Source organism: Ranitomeya variabilis, chromosome 4, assembly GCF_051348905.1.
Source record: "Ranitomeya variabilis isolate aRanVar5 chromosome 4, aRanVar5.hap1, whole genome shotgun sequence".
Classification (NCBI taxonomy): Eukaryota; Metazoa; Chordata; class Amphibia; order Anura; family Dendrobatidae; genus Ranitomeya; species Ranitomeya variabilis.
In genome coordinates this window covers 394,051,331-394,070,931 of record NC_135235.1, presented here as the reverse complement: position 1 = coordinate 394,070,931, position 19,601 = coordinate 394,051,331, and the positions used below count along the sequence as shown (strand labels likewise).

General features: G+C 48.0%; 1 protein-coding gene across 2 annotated transcripts in view; it reads right to left on the bottom strand.

Moving 5' to 3' along the window:
* Positions 1 to 9,142, bottom strand: part of LOC143767194 (uncharacterized) — a 76,977-nt gene extending 67,835 nt beyond the window's left edge. The window contains exon 1 of one of the 2 annotated variants that reach the window (XM_077255314.1): positions 8,970 to 9,142. The gene's annotated coding sequence lies outside the window, so the exon portion shown is untranslated. Of the gene's footprint in view, positions 1 to 8,616; positions 8,948 to 8,969 lie in introns of those variants that run through there. The other variant, XM_077255313.1, reaches the window with a different exon arrangement.
* Between the last annotated feature and the right edge of the window lie 10,459 nt (positions 9,143 to 19,601).

Genomic DNA, 19,601 nt, shown 5'->3' with positions numbered 1-19,601 from the left:
CTAGCCTTTGGCTGGTCTACAATTTTGTCCCTATTGTCCTTAGACAGCTCTTCAGTCTTAGTCATGGTGGAGAAGTTGCAGTGTGATTGTGTGTGTGGACAGGTATCTTTTACACAGGTAACAAACTGGTGCAATTAATACAGGTAATAAATGCAGAGTAGGAGGGCTTCTTAAAGAAAAATTAACAGATCTGTGAGAGCCAGAATTCTTGCTGGTTGGTAGGTGATCAATTTTAATTTCTTATTTCATGTAATAAAATGCAATTCAATTACCGTATTTTTCCGACTATAAGATGCACTTTTTCCCCAAAAAAATTGTGAGGAAAATGGGAGGTGCGTCTTATAGTTGGAATGTAGGCTTACCGGCATTGTGGCGGCGACAGAGGTGCGGGGATGATGTGGCGCGGTGACCGGTATGTCGTGAGCAGGGTTCCGTCCACATTTGAGGTGAATCCGCGGCCCGGTATTGAAAGAGAGCAGCAGAGCTGGGTGAGGTACGGTTTTCCCGGTGGCGGCGGCCATCTTCCTGAGGCCGCGCGTGCGCAGATTGAGTTTTCTGCTTCCTGGGGCTTCAGGAAAATGGCCGCGGGAGGCCGCGCGTGCGCAGATGGAGATCGCGGCGGCCATTTTCCTGAAGCCGAGTTCGCAGATTGAGATCTCGGCTTCAGGAAAATGGCCGCCGCGATCTACATCTGCGCACGCGCGGCCTCCCGCGGCCATTTTCCTGAAGCCCTGGGAAGCAGAGTACTGAATCTGCGCATGCGCGGCCTCAGAAAGATGGCCGCCGCCACCGGGAAAACCATAACTCACCCAGCTCTGCTGCTCTCCTTCAATACCGGGCCGCGGATTCACCTCAAATGTGGACGGGACCCTGCTCACGCCATACCGGTCACCGCACCACATCATCCCCGCACCTCTGTCGCCGCCACAATGCCGGTAAGCCCGCCGTCACCGGGAAAACTGTGACTCACCCAGCTCTGCTGCTCTCCTTCAATACTGCCGTGGCGTCACCTCAAATGTGGAAGGGACCCTGGCCGCCGCCACCTGAGGAAGTGACCGCACATCTGCCGCCGCCACAGCACTGCCGCAACCTCCCCATGGACACCAGGCCATGGCGTCGCCCACCTAAGCAGGATGGGACCCTGCTCAGGTGCACGCCGTTGCGCCCACCGCACTTCAGCATCACCTCACCTCTGCCTCCTGTGACCCTGCTCTGCCACTGTCTGTCCTCAGGTAAGAGATCTTAAATTCGGACAATAAGACGGACCCCCATCTTATAAAAAATCTTTTTTTTCTGCACTTTTCACCCCAAATTTGGGGTGCGTCTTATGATCCGGTGCATCTTATAGTCCGAAAAATACGGGTATGTGAAAATCATACAATGTGATTTTAATATTTAGATTCTGTCTCTCACAGGTGAAGTGTACTTATGATAAAATTTACAGACCTCTCCATTCTTTGTAGGTGGGAAAACTTGCAAAATCAGGAAAGTATCAAATACTTATTTTCCCCCACTGTATATGACAGAAAATACCCAAAAGTGACACCATTCTAAAAACTTTTCCTCTCAAAGTCCTCAAAATCACAATCAAGAAGTTTATTAACCCTTGAAATGCTTCACAGGAACTAAAGCAATGTGCAAGGAAAAAAATTACATTTTACTTTTGTTTCACACAAAGTTTACTTTAGCCCCAAATATTTTATTTTTACAAGGGTAACAGGAGAAATGGACCCCAAATTTGTTGTGCAACTTCTACTGAGTATGCTGATATCCCATATGTGGGGGAAAATTACTGTTTGAGCACATGGCAGGGCTCGGAAGGAAATGAGCACAGTTTGACTTTTTGAAAGAAGCGCCATTTCACATTTGGAGATCCCCTGATGTGCATAAACAATGGAAATCCCCCACAAGTGGCCCTATTTTGGAAACTAGACCCCTCAAGGAATGTATCTAGATGTGTGGTGAACACCTTGAAACTCAGGTGCTTCACAGAAGTTTATAACGTAGAGCTGTGAAAATAAAAAAATAGAAATTTTTCCCACAAAAATGTACTTCTAGCCCCAATTTGTTTTTACTTTCACAGGCGTAACAGAAAACTCACCCCAAAATTTCTTGTGCAATTTCTACCGAGTACGCCTACAGCCCATATGTGGGGGAAAACTACTGTTTGGACACTCAGCAGGGCTCGGAAAGGCAGGAGTGACTTTTGGAAAGCAGACTTTGAAGGAATGGTCTGCAGGCGTCACGTTGGTTTTGGAGAGCCACGGTTGTGCCTAAACAGTGAACCCCATAATTTGTTACACAATTTCTCCTGAATGTGATGATAACCCATAGGTGGTAAAATCAGTTTGGGCCCACGGCAGGGCTAGGAAAGGAAAGAGCGCTATTTGTCTGGAGTAGAGTGTGAATGCCATGACGCATTTGGAAAGGCCCTAACATGCGAAAACAGCAGAAACTCCCCACAAGTGACACCCATTTTGGAAACTAGACCCCTCAAAGAATTCATCTAGTAGTGTACCAAACATTTTTTAACCTACAGGTGATTCACAAAACTTTATAACACTTAAATGTGAAAAGAACAAAACATTTTTTCCACTAAAATACTGTTTTAGCACCAAATTTATAATTTACACTAGGGGTAATGGGAGAAATTTGGACTCCACAATTTGTTATGCAATTCCCCCCGAATGTGGCAGCATCCCATATGTTGTTGTACACTACTGTTTGAGCCATCGTGCATGTCCTGGTGACACTCCTCCTACCGCCATGGGTAAGAGTGCAATACTTCCATGTACTTTTCAAATATGCACAAGCACTTTTTTTGGAACAATGTCTGAGAAATGGCTTAGGCTCACTCATGTGGCAGCCACTCAGACAAACTTAATCTAGCATTATTATACCCCTAAGTTGCATGGTTTTGATACTTGCCTGCCCAGGGTAGGTTTAATTTACCACACTTGTTGTACTAACGATTGTCACCAGTATACCTTTCCACTATCATAGTCTTTCAGGAGTCCTTCTTGGCTTTTAGAACACAGATTTAATTTGAATAGATTCTGGGCTCCACTAGCTGAGCTCCTGAGGTGCCAAAACAGCAGAAACCCCCATGTGACCCCATATTGGAAACTTCACTGCTTAAGGCAGTGGTCCCCAACCTTTCTGACCTAGATATCCACATTCAGCTCTGCAAGATATTTGCGAGCCACATCCAGCTCCTGTCCTCCCTCACAGTAGTGACAACCAATACCGATACAGAAGGATTAATAGGTGAAACTAGACCGCACAATTTATTGCGTAGTTTCTCCCAAATGCGGTGCGGTCCCATATGTTGTCAGAAATTACTGACAACATTGGCCATGTCTCGCCTGAGAAGGATGGAGCGCTATTTGGCTTTTGAAGCACAGATTTTGATAGAATAGTTTGCTGGCAACATTTGTGGAGCCCCGAAGATGACAGAATATCAGGAAAACCCCAAAGTGACTCCATTGTAGAAACTATACCTCTCAATGAATTCATCTCCGGCTGCAGTGACTATTTTGTAACGTCCAAGCCAAGCTTTTTTCTAGAGAATTGCAAATCTGCCAGTTTAGTGCCCATACATTGTTCCCCCATACAGAGTAGATCTCCCATATACTGTAGCGCCCCTACGCCGTTTTTTTAAATTATTTGATAACCAGCCTAGCTATCGCTAACAGCTGAGGGTTGCAGTCCCCAGCTGTGAGTTTTGCCTGGCTGGTTATAGAAAATACAGGAGAATCCACGCCGGATTTTTCATTCACCGTCTGCTGTCACTGTTATTAGCGGCAGCAGGTGTAGACTTGTGGGAGTAGTAGTCCCATCAGCCGCCGCCTGCAGTCAATGTTAACAGTTGAATATAACTCTCATCATTCTCCCCTGCTTGCACTGATCATCGGTAGCGCAGAGGAGAATGTTGAGAGCTGTCTTCAGCACCCGGGAACAGAGCTTACTGTATCGCTTCTTCCCAGGCACCAATGCATGCCACATGGATGACATCCCTGTGTATCATCCGAGTGCACGTGTGAGGGACGTTTTGCACCCTTGCTGATGGTAAAAATCGTACATGTCCATGGTCCGTGGAAACACATTGACATGTGCACAGACCCATTCACATGAATGGGTTTACGTATGTAAGTGTCTCCGGTACTTGTGAAAACTGTCACCACATGTACCGGAGACAGGGGAGTCTGAAAGAGGCATAAGGGAGTATTTCAAGGTGATCTTTCACTGGATTTTTTCATTTAAAGACAACATTCTAACTTCCCCCCCGAAACCAACAACCTATTTATTGCTATTTTTATGCCCTTCCTAACAAGTACTTTTTATACAGTTATATAACTTTAAAAAAGACCAGGGTCCATCAATTATACACCAATTATACATTTTATCACTAAATTATCTATAACCCACAATGCTATGTGTACATACAATCCTTTGTACTGGCCACACATATATTTATATATGTAAATGAGATCCCCTCTGAGACGTCTTTTTTTCTACGCTAAACAAGCCCAACTTTTCCAACCTCTCCTCATATGAGAGGCCTTCCATCCCTTGTAATAATCTAGTTACCCATCTTTGAACTGATTCTAACTTCTGAATATCCTTTATAAAATATGGAGCCCAAAACTGGATCCCATATTCTAGATGTGGCCTTACCAGTGATTTATAGAGGGGCAACCATACGTTGGGATCGTGGGATTTTCTCTCTTTTTACACATGCTAAAATCTTGTTTGCTTTTGCAGCTGACATTGAGTACTGCTGCTCAGCTTACTTGTAACCAGAATCCCCAGGATCTTCTCCTGTTCTGTAACTACGAGTATACTCCCATTTACTGTGTATGCAGCAATAGGATTACTCCGTCCCAGGTGCATTGCTCTACATTTATCTACATTGACCCTCATTTGCCAAGTGTTTGCCCACTAAGACATCTTATTCAGATCGTTTTGCAATATTGTAATGTCAAGGTCAGATTTTAATACCCTACATAGTTTGGTGCCATCAGCAAAGACTGACACTTTACTCTCAATAGAATCCACAAGGTCATTAATAAAGAGGTTAGAGAGAATCAGTCCTCGCACAGATCCCTGCAGTCCCCACTACCAGTACAGATCCCTGTGGTCTTCACTGTTCCCAGTAGAGATCCCTGCAGTCCCCACTGCTCCCAATACAGATCCCTGGGATCCCCACTGCACCCAGTACAGATCCCTGAAGTCCCCACTGCTCCCAGTACAGATCCCTGCAGTCCCCACTGCTACCAGTACAGATCCCTGTGGTCTTCGCTGTTCCCAGTAGAGATCCCTGCGGTCCATACTGCTACCAGTACAGATCCCTGTGGTCCCCACTGCTCCCAGTACAGATCCCTGCGGTCCCCACTGCTCCCAGTACAGATCCCTGCGGTCCCCACTGCTCCTAGTACAGATCCCTGCGGTCCCCACTGCTCCCAATACAGATCCCTGCGGTCCCCACTGCTCCCAGTACAGATCCCTGTGGTCCCCAATGCTCCCAGTACAGATCCCTGCGGTCCCCACTGCTCCCAATACAGATCCCTGTGGTCCCCACTGCTCCCAGTACAGATCCCTGCAGTCCCCAGTGCTCCCAGTACAGATCCCTGCGGTCCCCACTGCTCCCAGTGCAGATCCCTGCGGTCCCCACTGCTCCCAGTAGATCCCTGCGGTCCCCAATGCTCCCAGTACAGATCCCTGCGGTCCCCAACGCTCCCAGTACAGATCCTTGCGGTACCCCACTACTGACTATATCCCATTTAGAGAACATACCATTTATGACGACTCTTTGTTTCCTGTCATTTAGCCAATTCCTTACCCATCTCCATATAGTTTCCCCCAGTCCTTGCTTCTGTAGCATCAGTATAAGGCTGTTATGTGGAACTGAATCAAATGCCTTTGCAAAGTCCAGATAAATCACATCAGCCACATTACCTACATCCAGAATTGCACTCACCTCCTCACAGAAACCTAACATGTTGGTGAGACATGACTTAGGCTACTTTCACACTTCCGTCGATACGGGGCCGTCGCAAACCGTAGGCCCGACGTACCGACGGACAGTGTGCTAAATGTAGCACAACGTGGGCAGCGGATGTAGTCTTACGACGCATCCGCTGCCCAGTGTGATGAGCGGGGAGGAGGGGGCGGAGTTCTGGCCGCGCATGCGCGGTCATAAAAAGCTGAACCGACGGACAAAAAAAGTTACATTGAACGTTTTTTTGTGCGTCGCGGCCGCCAAAACACGATGCATCCGTCGCACGACGGATGCGACGTGTGGCCATACATCGCAATGCGTCGCTAATGCAAGTCTATGGAGAAAAAACGCATCCTGCGGGCAACTTTGCAGGATGCGTTTTTTCTCCAAAACGACGCATTGCGACGTACGCCATAAGATGGAAGTGTGAAAGTAGCCTTATTCTTCATGAATCCATGCTGGTTGTCCGTTATTATATTATTATCTACACTATATCCCTGCAGGTCATCTCTGGCAATGCTCAGCAAGCCTGGTGTACGCACCCTGGCTTCATTGGCACACAGCGCATGTTCTGAGAGGCAGCGGTGACTGAGGACACAGCAGCCATTATTGCCAGCTTGTTGCAAATCTCTGCCTCCTTTGCAATGCGTAATAAGTCAGGTGCACGTACCCCGGCTACATTGGCACAACACACATGACGGGGAACGCAGAACTGGGCATGCACAGTGTACCAATGAAGTCAGGGTGCTTACACCCGGCTTACTGCACATTGCCGAGGACGCAGAGATTTGCAGTCGGCAGTGACGCTGTTCTCACTAACCATGTGCTACTCACACACTCAGTGGCATAATAATATGAATAGTGGGATGATTAGTCCGAAGAAAACAATGCCCATATTGCAAGTGCAGCTTTAAAATTGTAGAAATTAATAAAACAACTTAAAAGGCTTGTTAGGAGGGGTATAAAGATAGCAATAAATACTAAAAAAATCCAGAAAGAAATCCTCTTTAAAACTCAGTTGGTAGATGTAGATTGTAAAAAATTGTAAAAAGAATACTGTCCACTAATCGGTCAGCCCCTTCTTTAAAACTGTATTACCTGTTATAGAATAAAGTCTCGCACTACGACAGTCTTCACAGAATACCAGGCGCCAAGTTCATGAATTTGGCTCATCCTCTGAGCACAACGCCAGTCTCCATTTCTGGCATACAAAGCCACATAATTGGCTGGGTGGCGTGATCACGCCTTGTCCCAAGCTCCTTTCCATTTTGGTGAAGTTGATCCAAACTGGCTAAAATTCACTACATTTTACAGCAACTTTGCATTTTCGCCAACATTTTTCAACTTTTCAAAGCTTTAACCCCACTCTTCTGGTATAAATGCTTGGATGAATGGGCCCCAATGTAAACTCGCCTCCTGCACTGGCTATGTGGGCACTGGATGGGCAACCACTCATGGGCTGCTTCTGTCATGCTTCTCTTGGAGAGCCCATTAGTGACAATGTGACTGAGCGTTGGGAGATCCAGTGCCTTTCATGTAGCTACATCTTTCTTTTTGGGATTTGTAAAAACTAAGTCATCAGTGTTTTGGATCTGATCGGTGTTTGGCCACTGCACCATCAGTGATTTCATGCATGGATATATTAGCTTCTTCTGTCCATAAGGCCACATTCACACAATCAGTATTTGGTCAGTATTTTACCTCAGTACCTGTAAGCCAAAACCAGGTGAGGAACAATCCGGAAAAGTATAATGGAAACCCGTCACCACTTCTGTATTTATCACCCACTCCTGGTTCTGGCTTACACATACTGATAGTGTGAACATGGCCTTACCACGCCAATCACCGATGCCACCCCATTGCTGTCTGTGAGGTCATGGACTTGTATGGGTGATTGTGATCATTTTTCCATGATCTTTTACAGACCACAAACAAACCACGGACGTATGTATGGCATGTGAATGAGGCCGTATCACGCACACACCCCGGCGATACCACGGTCCAGACCTAAACCCTGCATATTACATAGGGAAACGCGTGTACTACCTTAGGGAACGCATTCGGTCCCTTTGGATATGGGAAACAAGTAAAAGGTAAACATTAAAGGAAAAAAAATATTTCTATAAAAAAAGAAATGCTCAAGTCCCCGAAGTGCAACAATAACGGAGGGGCGCCAGCGCTGCTTTCCCCACAGCACTGAGGTATTGGGCTTTAGGGGAGAAGGAAATGATGAGGGGATAAACGGAAAAGTTGTTTTTCTGAAATAATGTACAGATGTCAACAGAGGTAGACTTTGGTTTACTTTTATCATTTTATGGATGAAAATGAAATGAAAACAAACAGCTGTGCGATGGAGATAAAAGAAAGCAGGTATAAAATGTGATGAAAGTTAAGAAGAAAAGGAAAATAAAAAAAGAGCAAAGTGCAGATAAAGGGTCCAGGAGAGGGGAGCGTCTCCCAGCATGCAGTGCGCGGTGGGGCTGCCGCTGCGGGCCACAGACACAGGTAGATCCCCATAGCCCATAGGTGTAGGCCCCGCACATCACTGCTCCCATTGTGTCCCGGCCTCTCATCACTCCTCCGCCGCTCTCCTCGGCCTCCACACCCGCACATACCTGCCTGCCTGCTTGTCTGCAGCCAGGACCTGCTCTCGGTCTCCACTAACACCTTTCTCCGCCACCCGGGAGCGGAGAAGATCCCGAAAGACGCGAGGGCTCGTAATGCGCATGCGTGAGGGACCACACAAGGAGCGCACTGCGCACTGCTCACGGGTCGGGTGGTTACCTGGGTAACCGGGATGCTTGATATGGCGTCATGTAAAAATATCAGGCAGCCATGATTGACCAGGGAACAGAGTGGGCTGGGGAGGAGCTGCGTCCATCAGAGGGGCTACATGGATGGAGGCGTTGTAAAGGGATGTGGTACAGAATGGTGGCTGGTATGGGGGGAGGCAGGAGCCATGGCTTACCACAGGAGACATGTCCCAGCTGTGGTCAAGGTGGTCAGTCATCGATGGCATAAGTGTAAGCGCTGTCTTCATGGTGTACGAAACCAAACTGCGCCTTACTCCCCCTCCTCAGGTCCAGCGCTGGGTCTCCTCGGCTGCCCACGGCGTCTGTTACTGCCTGCGGAGCTGATGTCACCTCAGCCGCTACCGGCCTCCGAGCTGACTGATTGGCTGCAGCCAATAACAGACTGAGCAGCGGAGGATACTCGGCCCGGGACCTGAGGATGGGGAGTAGAGGGCTTTTTGGGGGGGATTGTGTCTTACACAAACTGTATCTGAGGTCTAGAGGTTTCTGAAAGTGGAAAACTCCTTTACCCCTTCATGACATGTGCCGTACATGTACGGCGCACGTCGTCAGCAGGTGTATATGGAGCAGAGTGTGGTCATCCCATGCCCGGCAGGTAATGGCTGCCTCTAAAAGTGGAGCGGTTAAACCTGATGCTATGGGTGATCGCGGGTTGCTATGACAGCAGGGGGTCTTTTGAAGACCTCCATGCTTGTGATTGCGGCCCTCCCTTGACACCCTGCCTGTGGCCCGTAACTTAATGAGCTGTACGAGAGCTTGTTTTTTCGCATTCTGAGCTGCTAATAATTTTGGGGTACATTCGAAGTTGTAGGGGGAAGTTCGGCGACCGAAAAACAGCAATTTTATCATTTCACTTTTTTTAATTTCTTTTTGCCATTTAACATAGTTTAAATAATTTTATATTTTGATAGATTTTTACAGACTCAACAATACAAAATATGTTTTTTCTTTTCTTTGATCTGAGGAAAGGGATGCCTTAAAGTTTTATATATTTTCTACATTTTTCTTAAACTTTTTTTTATTTTTACTTTACTTATTGTTTTAGTCCCCTTAGGAAGCTTGAACCTGCGGTTGTTTGATTACTTACTAATACTATATACACTCACCGGCCACTTTATTAGGTACACCATGCTAGTAACGGGTTGGACCCCCTTTTGCCTTCAGAACTGCCTCAATTCTTCGAGGCATAGATTCAACAAGGTGCTGGAAGCATTCCTCAGAGATTTTGGTCCATATTGACATGATGGCATCACACAGTTGCCGCAGATTTGTCGGCTGCACATCCCAAAGATGCTCCATACAAGGCAGGATGGATCCATGCTTTCATGTTGTTTACGCCAAATTCTGACCCTACCATCCGAATGTCGCAGCAGAAATCGAGACTCATCAGACCAAGCAACGTTTTTCCAATCTTCTACTGTCCAATTTCGATGAGCTTGTACAAATTGTAGCCTCAGTTTCCTGTTCTTAGCTGAAAGGAGTGGTACCCGGTGTGGTCTTCTGCTGCTGTAGCCCATCTGCCTCAAAGTTCGACGCACTGTGCGTTCAGAGATGCTCTTAGGCCTACCTTGGTTGTAACGGGTGGCGATTTGAGTCACTGTTGCCTTTCTATCAGCTCGAACCAGTCTGCCCATTCTCCTCTGACCTCTGGCATCAACAAGGCATTTCCGCCCACAGAACTGCCGCTCACTGGATTTTTTTTCTTTTTCGGACCATTCTCTGTAAACCCTAGAGATGGTTGTGCGTGAAAATCCCAGTAGATCAGCAGTTTCTGAAATACTCAGACCAGCCCTTCTGGCACCAACAACCATGCCACGTTCAAAGGCACTCAAATCACCTTTCTTCCCCATACTGATGCTCGGTTTGAACTGCAGGAGATTGTCTTGACCATGTCTACATGCCTAAATGCACTGAGTTGCCGCCATGTGATTGGCTGATTAGAAATTAAGTGTTAACAAGAAGTTGGACAGGTGTACCTAATAAAGTGGCCGGTGAGTGTATACTGCAATGCTAGAGTATATAGGGTAAACGATGGCCTGTGACACCCTGGTTCACAGAGAACCAGGGTGACAACAATTGGGGTCTTCAGCAGGACCCCAGTTTCCATGGTAACCTGTCAGCTTCCAACGATAGCACTGCAGAGGACAAATGAAAGCCCATGCACACTACTTAAATGCTGCCATCAGTAATTGATAACGTCATCTAAATGGTTTAACTGCAGCTGTGATCACTACGGTCATAGGCATATGTTGGCTGTGTCACACAGGTAGCATCTGCTGATTATAGAGCAGGCTCAACTGCTCAGCCCGGCTGTGTCACACGGTATGGAGCGGGCTCAGCTACTGAGGCCGGCTGTGTCACACAGCTAGCATCTACTCGGTATAGAGCAGGCTCAGCCTGGCTGTGTCACACAGCTAGCATCTGCTCGGTATAGAGCGGGCTCAGCTGCTCAGCCCGGCTGTGTCACACAGCTAGTATCTACTCGGTATAGAGCGTGCTCAGCTGCTGAGGCCGGCTGTGTCACACAGCTAGCATCTGCTGGGTATAGAGCAGGCTCAGCTGCTGAGCCCGCTGCATATACTCAGCACACAACCGGTGAGGAAAATGTACTGTACACCACAAGACATTAAGAGGTTAAAAGGGGATCTTTCACACTTTAGTAAAAGTTACCATCAGAATACCATGCTGATAAAAGGAGCTATATTTACCCTATGAACCGCCACCTGCTCCATCACTGCCGTTCAATTAGTTTCTGCCCAGGCAGAAAAAATGAAGCCTGGACTACCAGCTAACTGACCTGTAGGTTCAACTCCTCTAATGGACTAACAAATATGAACAAAAGTTCAAATCACGCCATGTAAACAGAGAAAAAATATATATAAAAAAATAGAAATATTTGGTATTGCTGTCTGTAAAAGTCTGATCTATCAAAATATAAAATAAATTCATCCAATAGGTAAATAGCATAATAAGAAATAGAATTGAAACACCAGAATTACATTTCTTAGGCCACCGCATCACGGCAATAACATGCATTAATGGGTGAACTAAACATAGTATCTACCCCAAAATGGTATCAGTGAAAACGTCAGCTCGAGGGAAAAAAAAATAAGCCTCAACAGAGCTCCATATACTGTAAATTGAAAATGTTACAAGTCTCGGAAAATGGCGATGCAAGCAAAAAAAATTGTCTCTCTCTCTCGCATCCGTTTTTTACAATCAGCACAGGATCCGTCTTTTCAACACTTTGACGGATTGTGACTGATTGTAGAAAATGGAAGTGTGAAAGAGGCCTAAGGTCCAGACCTATGATTAAGGGCGCTTTCTATGCGCCAGAAACGCGTGAGATGTTTCTCATGTTTTTATCTTGGTTTGACATGCCGAAATAAATTTTTTTCTTTTATTTCTGGGTTGGAGTGCCTTTACTTCCTTTTTCCTTTCTAATTTAAGCTGAAGGCTGCTATCAAGGCAACCTGGGCTTCCATAACACCTCAGCAGTGCCACAGGCTGATTGCCTTCATGCCACGCTGCATTGATGCAGTAATTGATGCAAAAGGAGTAGTGATGAGCGAGTATACTTGTTGCTCGAGATTTCCCGAGCACACTCGGGGGGGGGGGGGGGTTCCGAGTATTTGTAAGTGCTCGGAGATTTAGTTTTTGTTGACGCAAGCTGCATGATTTACAGCTGCTAGCCAGCCTGAGTACCTGTGGGTTTGCCTGGTTGCTAGTGAATACCCGCATGTAACCAAGCTGGCTAACAGATGTAAATCATTCAGCTGCGGTGATGAAAACTAAATCTCCAAGCACTAAAAAATACTCGGAGGACACCCGGGCATGCTCGGGAAATCTCAAGTAATGAGTATGTAGCGCCCCCACCGCCGCAGGGCCGAGGGGTACCCGGTACCGGGCCTCTGAGTCTCTGCTCTGGGGTAGTCACGGCGGCTAGGCCCCGGTCCGTGACCCTGCCGTGGGGCGCACAGTGAATAATAGGTATGGATGTTGGTGGGGATGCTGTGGTGGTGCGGTGCAGTAAATAACGAGGACACCAGGTTGCAGTCTCTTTACCTCTTTACTGAAGATCTCTGGGTCCTCAGTCCGGAACACGGTTCACCAGGCTGCGCAAGTCCGGCCGGTCCAATGGCACCTCCAGAGTTCTCTTCACAGGTGGAAATCGGTGCCTTCCTTCTAGCGCTATGTGTTGTGGTCCTTCCCTGCTGTGCTTACGGAAAGTCCCCCACAACTGTTGTGTCTGTTTCTTAAGTTCCCTCACAACTCGATTAGATGATGTTCTGCTAATCCTCCGTCCCTCCCTGATGTTCTGGTTGGAACGGCACCCGTTTGACGGGTAGGCTCGGAGCTCTTCCGGGACCCTAGAGTCGCCCCTCTCCACAAGTTGCCCCCCAAGACTGCATAGGTGATATGTGTTAGACAGCCCGCCTTAAACTGACTGTCCTGCCGCGGTTTGGAGTATTGCTTGAAGCTGAATGTTATTCTACTCCCTCGGCGTTCCGGCCACCGGTAGTGCGCCTCAGTAGGATGTTGCTTCGGTCTTACAGCACGACTCCTACTGGTATTTCTCCTTTGCGTGATCTCGTTTCTCACTCAGCACAATCTATCTCGCTTCTAGTCCTTTCTTGGGCACCGCCGCTACCCGGAGCAGGCACGGTCCCGTTACGTTCGTTCTTGTTGCCAAGCCCCTGTCAGGATCCCACCCCTGACAGAGACCCTACTGTATCTTCCCCTACAACACCCTCTGCCACAAGGTGTTGCCTGGTTCCAACCCAGTCAGCTTTCTGATCTAACTTCCTGCCTGACCCCCAGTTTACCCACTATGGTGGGGAGTGGCCTAATGAATAGCACCCTTAGCTCCCCCCGGAGGCCCAGCTGTGAAATGTATTGGTGTCTGTGATACCTGATCAGATGAACTCCTTCAGTGCCATCAGACGCACCATAGCTCCCCATAGTGGCGGAGCCACAGTACTGCAACGACCAGGACTCTGGGGCGCTGCACTCCCCCCTGGTTAAACACAGTACTCCGGGACTGGGAAGAAAACAACAATACAAGTTAGCAAAAAGACATACAGTTTTGTTGAGTGCAATAACAATAAGTATACTTGAACAGGCTTCCCTTTATGGGAGGTAAGGACACTTGAACGTTACAAACATGGTTAACATTATAAATTACAGGCTATAAATAACTCCTGTTACCCAACCGGGTATTCTACTAAGTGCAAAATTGTTGAACAATAATTTAACATTGCCTTTAAGGATATACAATCTGAACCCACTAAAGACCTTCCTATAATCACATTATAAGGTAGTTTAACTTTTTCATTCCCCTTCTTTAGATCTGCAGGACCGCCTGTCCTAACGGCACCAGACCTTCTGCCTCTCCTTTCAATTACAGGACCGCCCCGTTCAGCCAGGGCCTACTGCCTTTTCAACTACTATACACAGTATAGAACATAACATTACTTTCAGTTTAAGAGCACTGAGCCATCTCTACATGACTCCTATGAGGACTCAGGGTTTACCTTCTATCCTAACTATCTATCAACATTATCAAAAACATTTTCTATTGAACATTAAGCCTTCTCATTATCTTTCTATCATGCATGCTGGACACCACGTCTATCCCTACGGACCCACTGCATCCTCCTTCTATCTTTCACTTTTTCTTCTTAGAGAACATCATCAGTATTTCTTCACAATTTAACTAATTAAATACATATAACTTTCTCATGTAAACATTATCATCTCTTTCTTTGGTCAAGACATTATTGCTTCCTATCTTAAGCAATATCACGGGTTAAGCGCAACAAATGAACATCCCCTTTAAGAGGGGACCAAGTCTCTATGAGGTAGCACGCCTTCTCAAGCTACCAGTCCATACTCAGCAAAGGTTCCAGTGTGGTATCTTCACAAAGAGTCCTTCTTTAAGTAAAACCAGTAGGGAGCGCCTTTAATAAGGTGCAAACTATGTACAAGAAGTTCGGATCATGCACTGTTCATGATTTCAGCAGTTCTTTTCAACTAGAAACTTGTGCAAAAACTTTAGAAAAATCAAACAAAAGCAAAACAATAGGGATCCCAGGTCCACAGAAGGATCCCCTTAAGAGTTAACCCTGGACGGGTTCAGCAGCAAAAATCAGGAAACAAACAGTCAAAGAACTATTTACATATTAATAAAGCAATTATGCTTACTCGTCTTTCGGTAGCCCCCACCGAGGCTTCACCTGGCAGGTGGCCCTCTGCGACCCAGGCAGGTCGGCCTCCAAGTTCACTCCCGCGGCCAGGTGCACCCCGTGGGTTCGGGTCTTCTGCACAACCAGGTCGTGCGCTGCAATGAGGGTCTGTGTGGGCCGATGGATAATGCTGGCAGCAGCAGCGGCTGCAGCAGCAGCTTCAGCGGCGAGCTCCTCCCCCTCGGTGCGGGATACCGCTAGAACGGCGGTGCAGCGCTGCATATCCCGGGCCCCCCAGCCGCTCCCCTTTAGGTGCCGGCGGTAGGTAACCACATCCCCCGGCTTCAGGGAGGACTTGGCGCCGTCTCCACACAGGCAGGGCTCCACTTCTTCTCGGGTAATGCGGACTCTCAGGGCTGTCCCGATCTCCTGCACGAAGCCCTTTCCCGTCTGGGGCAGGTACACAACCACAACGCCCCACTTCGGCAGGGAGCCCTCTAGCAGTTCACCTCGTGCCTCCCGCTCCACTTCTCGCTGGAATTCTGCGATCAGGTGGTTCCGATATTCCCCCCAGGGGAAGGGCCCGAGGTCATGCCCCCCCGGTGCGTTGGTGCCAGACGGCGGGGACATCGGGGCGCCACTGGTCGCAGCAGGGGCCGGGTCGTGTGCAGAGGTGAGGTGGCCTCCCCGGGAGTCGCGGCATTGGGTACCTTCACCCACGGTAGCTCCTCCGGCGCCGCTCTCCTCTCCTGCGGAAGGCGTACGAGCCGGAGACCATTCAGGCACAGGGTGCCCCCTCGGCAGCTCCCACGGGTCTAACTCTTCCAGCGGGGGCATATCAGAGTAATCCACTGGTGACGGGGGTCGATGCGGGGCCATTCTCTTCTGCAGGCCTGTCCTGGTCTCCAGTTCCACCTCATCTGAGTCATAGTTTCGTTTCTTCGGTTTCCGCCCAGCATAGAAAATCAGGAGGCGGGTCTCGACTGCTGACGGACACGTCCTCAGGACACAGCAATATTTAGACTGGGCGGCCATTGTTGTTCGCGCTCTCTAGCTTGCCCACGCCTACTCCACGCCCCTCCTCTTCTCCTGCGCTCTCCTTAGCGCTGCAATGGCGGCGGATTTTGGCGGTAAATGGCGCAGCACAGTCTTTGCAATAAAGTACAGTCCAAGCACAACAAATCACAGTTCCAAGGCACACATGACCTGATTCTTCAGGCTTAAGTAGATCCTGTTCGTGACGCCAAGTTTGTAGCGCCCCCACCGCCGCAGGGCCGAGGGGTACCCGGTACCGGGCCTCTGAGTCTCTGCTCTGGGGTAGTCACGGCGGCTAGGCCCCGGTCCGTGACCCTGCCGTGGGGCGCACAGTGAATAATAGGTATGGATGTTGGTGGGGATGCTGTGGTGGTGCGGTGCAGTAAATAACGAGGACACCAGGTTGCAGTCTCTTTACCTCTTTACTGAAGATCTCTGGGTCCTCAGTCCGGAACACGGTTCACCAGGCTGCGCAAGTCCGGCCGGTCCAATGGCACCTCCAGAGTTCTCTTCACAGGTGGAAATCGGTGCCTTCCTTCTAGCGCTATGTGTTGTGGTCCTTCCCTGCTGTGCTTACGGAAAGTCCCCCACAACTGTTGTGTCTGTTTCTTAAGTTCCCTCACAACTCGATTAGATGATGTTCTGCTAATCCTCCGTCCCTCCCTGATGTTCTGGTTGGGACGGCACCCGTTTGACGGGTAGGCTCGGAGCTCTTCCGGGACCCTAGAGTCGCCCCTCTCCACAAGTTGCCCCCCAAGACTGCATAGGTGATATGTGTTAGACAGCCCGCCTTAAACTGACTGTCCTGCCGCGGTTTGGAGTATTGTTTGAAGCTGAATGTTATTCTACTCCCTCGGCGTTCCGGCCACCGGTAGTGCGCCTCAGTAGGATGTTGCTTCGGTCTTACAGCACGACTCCTACTGGTATTTCTCCTTTGCGTGATCTCGTTTCTCACTCAGCACAATCTATCTCGCTTCTAGTCCTTTCTTGGGCACCGCCGCTACCCGGAGCAGGCACGGTCCCGTTACGTTCGTTCTTGTTGCCAAGCCCCTGTCAGGATCCCACCCCTGACAGAGACCCTACTGTATCTTCCCCTACAACACCCTCTGCCACAAGGTGTTGCCTGGTTCCAACCCAGTCAGCTTTCTGATCTAACTTCCTGCCTGACCCCCAGTTTACCCACTATGGTGGGGAGTGGCCTAATGAATAGCACCCTTAGCTCCCCCCGGAGGCCCAGCTGTGAAATGTATTGGTGTCTGTGATACCTGATCAGATGAACTCCTTCAGTGCCATCAGACGCACCATAGCTTCCCATAGTGGCGGAGCCACAGTACTGCAACGACCAGGACTCTGGGGCGCTGCAAGTACACTCGCTCATCATTTAAAAGGTGCCCCGACCAAGTATTGAGTGCGTTTACTGAACATACATTTCAGTAGGCCAACATTTCAGATTTTTAAATCATTTTTCAAGCTGGTGTTATAAAGTATTCTAATTTACTGAGATAATGACTTTTGGGTTTTCATTGGCTGTAAGCCATAATCATCAACATTAACAGAAATAAACACTTGAAATAGATCACACTGTTTGTAATGACTCTATAATATATGAGTTTCACTTTTTGTATTGACGAACTGAATTAACTTTTTGATGATATTCTAATTTTGTGAGAAGCACCTGTACATTCCTGCAGATTCAATCATATACCCCCCAAATCCCTGCAGTAATCACAACCCTGATCTCCCCATTGTAGTGTAATAATCATATCCCCCCCCAGCATCCTTCTTCCTCAATGATTATAGTAAATTATCCCCTTGCAATAATTTCACCTCCCTGATGGCATAGTGAGAGTCATTCCCATAAGGCAGGGGTGGGGAACCTCAGGCCCCAGGTGCCATTTACGGCCCTCAATGACCTTTTATCAGGCCCCGAGCAGATAATCAGAGACCGCATTCTTAGGCAGGGAGGTGTATTTTGATTTCCACAAGCTCATTAATTTCTTCTTGCTCTGTTTGCACACAAACACAGTGTTCACTACTGAACATTGAAGGGCATGCAATGAAAGATTAAGTCCTGACACCAGTGCCAGAGTCAGGATGCACTTTGTGGGTGGAGTTTGTATGGCCCCCAAAGGATGGTATAAATATCCAAATGGCCCTTAGCAGAAAAAAGATTCCCCACCCCTGCCCTAAGGCAAGTATAATCCATACCTCATAGCATAATTAGCCATCTCCATTAACTTCCCCTCACCCCATCCCATAGGATCCAGAGTGCTGTTGTCAGTGTGACACAAGAAGACAACCACTGACTGCATCTCTAGAACTGTGTCATGTCCTCACCGGGCTTTTCTTTCACATCTGGCCTGGCCCATGGACAAGTGAAGAGTTTGCGGAAGACTGTATCTTCTGAGCGAGAGACTCCTCTCCGGCAGGTAAGAGGAAGGTGTGTAACGTACAGCGTGCTGTTACGTGTGCACTCCTCAGCTGTTCTAATGCGACGATTTAAAGCCACAGCACCACTATATCGCCCATCGGCCAGGGCCGTGAGGTGCTTTAGCGGTGCTGTACTTTGCTTTCAATCACCTGTTGCCCATAACAATCTGTAAGACGTACTGCAGCTTTTTAGAGAATATGAAGTGGCCACCGGTGATTTAAAAGTACAAAGTCCCTCATGTACCTGGTAGCCCTGAATGGTTGCTAAGGGACCGGCCCGGGAGACAACTGCCCCCCGACCCAGCCCACCCCTGGGATCAAATATTGAGTGGCAACTCATGAGATCCTCGTAGAAGAGCAAGGAAGCACGTGTACTGGATGTGAGTTTTAGGGATGGACAATGTCCACAACAGTCCTCAATGAATCCATGACCCCATCCCCCTCCTCCCAATGATGCAAATGAGAAAGCTGGGCTGCCCAGCAGTACAGTTTAGGGTCTGACAGTGCAGCACTTCCAGACCCTGACCCTACCAGATAAAAGAGATAAGTAAGGAGTAGTGTGTATCAAATTTGTTGGTGTTTATATACTGTATACTGATGTTTGTGAACCTACAGTCGGTACGGAAAGTTCAGACCCCTTAAAATTTTTCAGTCTTTGTTTCATTGCAGCCATTTGGTAAATGATTAAGGACGCTTTCCATGCGCCAGAAACGCATCAGGTGTTTGTCATGTTTTCAACTTGGTTTGACATGCCGAAATAAATTTTTTTCCTTTATTTCTGGGTTGGAGTGCCTTATTTCTTTTTCCTTTCTAATTTTTTCTGTGCTCACCAGCGGATAGAGCACCCCTCCAGCTTTTGAATTGGACTCTACGTACTCTATCAGTGCCTGGATAGCATTTGCAGCTCCGTACCTCTCTCTCCTACCCAGCCTTCAGCTCGTCTGCATTGTTAGGTCTGGTGTCGCTCATCTTCCTCTTGACAATGTCCTATAGATTCTCTATGGGGTTAAGGTCAGGCGAGTTTGCTGACGAATCAAGCACAGTGATACTGTTGTTTTTAAACCAGGTATTGGTACTTTTGGTAGTGTGGACAGGTGCCAAGTCCTGCTGGAGAATGACATTTCCATCTCCAAAAAG